The sequence below is a fragment of the Scardinius erythrophthalmus genome, assembly GCF_964197995.2.
Source record: "Scardinius erythrophthalmus genome assembly, chromosome: 14".
In the NCBI taxonomy this organism is placed as follows: domain Eukaryota; kingdom Metazoa; phylum Chordata; class Actinopteri; order Cypriniformes; family Leuciscidae; genus Scardinius; species Scardinius erythrophthalmus.
The window spans coordinates 11,472,099-11,475,904 of record NC_138234.1 but is presented as its reverse complement, the minus strand read 5'-3'; the positions used below and the strand labels follow the sequence as shown (position 1 = coordinate 11,475,904).

The 3,806-nt window shown below is 35.0% G+C and overlaps 1 long non-coding RNA gene across 3 annotated transcripts; it reads left to right on the top strand.

The window, feature by feature from the left end:
• Nucleotides 1-130: 130 nt before the first annotated feature.
• On the top strand, nucleotides 131-3,318 carry LOC308701619. Of its 3 annotated transcripts, XR_014031480.1 has the most exons (6): nucleotides 131-1,085; nucleotides 1,267-1,331; nucleotides 1,603-1,658; nucleotides 2,011-2,091; nucleotides 2,527-2,637; nucleotides 3,185-3,318. It is a non-coding gene; the product is annotated as an uncharacterized lncRNA (long non-coding RNA). The 3 variants fall into 3 exon arrangements; XR_014031481.1 differs by having other exon boundaries at nucleotides 131-1,331; nucleotides 2,051-2,091; XR_014031482.1 differs by having other exon boundaries at nucleotides 131-1,658; nucleotides 2,051-2,091.
• Nucleotides 3,319-3,806: the final 488 nt, after the last annotated feature.

Below are 3,806 nucleotides of genomic sequence, written 5' to 3'. Positions count from 1 at the left end.
GGTTATTTTTAGGTTTAAATTTATAACCTAAAGAGAACGTTCTGGGAACATTCCCTGTAGGTTATTTTTAGGATCTATTTTTATAACTTTAAGGGAACGTTCCCAGAACGTTCCCTGTAGGTTATTTTTAGGTTTAAATTTATAACCTAAAGAGAACGTTCTGGGAACGTTCCCTGCAGGTTGTTATTTAATAACCTAAAGAGAACCTTCCCAGAACGTTCCCTGCAGGTTATTTTTAGGTTTAATTTTTATAACCTAAAGAGAACCTTCCCAGAACGTTTCCTTGCAGGTTTTAGGTTTTATTTGTATAACCTAAAGAGAACGTTCTGGGAACGTTCTCTGCAGGTTATTATTTTAATATCACTTAGCCTACTATTAACAGGCAGATTACCAACTGACAACGTCGTCAGTACGGTCCCCTAAGGTTATAAGATAACCAACAACGTTCAGATCTATTCGCAATAACTTTTTATTAATGATATTTTAAATTATGTTATATTTTAATTCTATATGTTTATTTAAATGCTGCATGACTTTGAAGTGTTTTAATGCGCATGCGCGTGATCAAACACTGGAGCACGTGCGCTGCTCGAGAGCAGATGGAAACGTCATCGACAACTGACAAACAACAAAACTCCCGTCTCTCGCTGTTGGTTTCACTGCTTTCAGGTAAGTTTAGACAACAAAATCTCACAAATAATACACACAAACGCCCCTGACACATTTCTTACGTGTAATTGACACGCTTCTGTTAAATATTTATTTTAAAGAAATGATTTTATGTCTTTGAAAAAGTCCGTTAGCATCTACGCTAGCTAACCGGTTTCAAAAGACAACGTTAGGCCTAAGTTACGTTAAGTTGAGGTCTTATTTATGAAAGTTTGGGTTTTTAAACACATATTTAGTGTAGATAACAGTTTTTGATAGTTTTGCTGGTAATTTGTCAATGGGAAGTAAGCTAATTTATTTAGGCTAACCAAAAAGAATGCACTGTATTGTTAACTTAATCAGTGACGTTACTTACCAATATTGCTAAAATGTGATTTCAGAATAGCGAGAGAAAAAATAAAACTCTACAACAAGGGGTGAGTTATTGTTTAATCATGATGATAATTCCATATGCATTTATTTCACAATATATTATCTTAAGATTTGTATATATTTATCTTTTCTGCATTTCACCTCTGTTCTAGCTTGGTTCCTTGTAATAAACCTATCACATGTAATATTTTTGGCTCTGTGACAAACAGCATGTTATGTTCCTAGATCATCATGCTGTGATGGCCTGCTGCACTCCCTGTCCAAGAAAATCTCTATGAACCATATGACTAGTAAGCAAAACCACCTCAAACATGCAGTGCACTGCTGTCCAAAGGTTTGGGGTCTGTAAGATTTATGCTTTTGAAATAAGTCTCACATTTTAAAATCATTAACCCCAAGTTTTTTCAGTGAGATTGTCCTTGAGAAGCCTGTAAGCTAAATAATCAGCTAAATAATAGGCGACTAATACAATATTATAATGGTCATAGTTATAATAATTCATTTAACTATTATGATAACATGATATCCTGATGATTACTATATTTTATTTTATTTCTTTAGGTCTGTTTTGAATTATGTTGGCCAATGAGACTGACAACATACTGTCCAACTCAAAGGTATTTATGTATTTTTTTATTTTTTTTTATTGATCAATACTGAAATTCTTTGTACTTTTAAATGCGGTTCAGGGGGTCGACAACTTTAGGCAGTTATTTTTCACAGATTTATTTATTTAATGTTTATTTGACAGGGACAAATGCATAGAACATTGCTTTATAAAAAATACAAAGTAGATGCCATGCATACAGGTTTATAGCCATGACTAATTTGCAACCCCTAGATATCTTGGGCAGCTGTGGCTCATACTCTTAGCCTTTAAAAATGTTTGAATTGATATCCCCAATGCAATATCAGGGGGTAAATATATCAGTAGAGTTCTTAAAGTTATGGCTTTGCTCTTGTTACCAGATGAGATAAAATCCCTATTGTTTGGCCCTGTATTCTTCAGGACAAGACCTTGATGCCATCCACAGTCAGTAGATGAAGAAGGTGAGTTTAGCCGAATTCAGTTCTCTTTCACTTTTTTTTTTAGCTTAAACAGACACGTGCACGCAAAATGAAGTCAAAATGGCGAGTTTCCTCTTGTCTTGTGTTTTAAACAGAAAGAAAACGGATGCGTGTCATTTATATTAGTTCTGCGCATTCGTCTTAAAGGGACAGCAGCCTAACGTACCCGCAGCTGCTTGTGTCGCCAATGGTGATCAAACATCAAAAGAGAGAATGACTTGTAGCTTTAGCAAAGATACATTAATTTTATAGTTATTTTATTTTTACACTGAAGACTTATTTTACATTTTGATAAATCAATTTCTGTACCTGATAAGTTAGATTTAACTGAAAAACATAATGCACTGCTTATTTCAACTGTGTTTTTCTTCTATTGTATTTATCTATGCTTGTTATCTATTGTAATTTTCTATGCAGGTTCACTCCTCTACAAAATCCCCCCAATAGGGGTTATGCGGAGCGCCCAGCGGTTGAACCGGAAAGAGGTCTAAGCATTTCCGCTTTTCACTTCCGTACACATCTGCAGCGGTAGGTGATCTCTGAGTTTACTGTTAATTTTTGCTTATTACACTAAAATTCTTACTTCTGTTTTAATTAAAATGTCACGAAGGCTAAAATATCAGAAAAGGGAACATCCGAACAGCAGTTTTTGTTGTGTGCCGGTCTGCTCTATGTCGGGGAAAATGAGTAGTACAAATAGGTTCTGTACTCATAAAGTGACGTCAACATCAGCAGTAGCATTCGCCGTCAGGCAAGTGTTATTTAAATAAACTCCTGATGTACTTACAAACTTTCCAATGCCTCGTTTAATGAGTACAGAACCTATTTGTACTACTGTAGTAGTTTGGTACCATTCTGGGCATTATTAGTGGGGTAATTTACCAGATACAAACCTGGAGCCGTTAGCGCATGCACTAAACCATACGGCTGATATCTCTAAATAAACTCTAAATTTTTCAATATTGTGCAGCACTAATATTGAGCATATCTTAAAGTGAACCTGGAATGATAATTTGTGATACCAGATGAGATGTATGTATGATAGATTTTGAACTGTACTATTTTTTTATTTCAGGTTTTCTGGGATCCCAGCGGAAGGCATCAAGGCATCAGATGTTGGCCTGGACAGATGCACCTGTAAACTACACCGACCTTTGCTTTTGCATGGATGGCTGATTATTACCATGTTCTGTGAGGGTTTCATTATAGCAAAACTGAGTACCTGTGACAGTGGAATTTGTAGGTGTAAAGTCACAGAGATTAAAAAAAAAAAATTGATAGCAGTTTCAAACTTTTTTTCACTTTCTTTCTCATAAACAACACAGCAGTTACAGGTTTTCAAATTCTTCATTGGAGGTGAGACTTATACATAAAAGGTAGAGCGAATTCGCAGGTCAGAGTTCACTAGACTTAAATATTATTTTCTCTGTTTTTTATTTGACTTCAGAGAGAGAGGCTTAATATGGGTATCCTTACCCCTATATAAAACATTCCTTTTTTGATTTGTAGTCTGAAATAATAAATAGTGCAATATAAATAAATGCAATGTATTGTTTTGAAATATATAAATTTTTCTATACACATTGATGCTGAAATATCTGAATAAATACATGATACCAGCAGCGCTCGTGCTCATATCTCCTACAGCTTGTGATCCCAATTGTGATCCACAATCCCACCTCACTCTTTTCATTTGC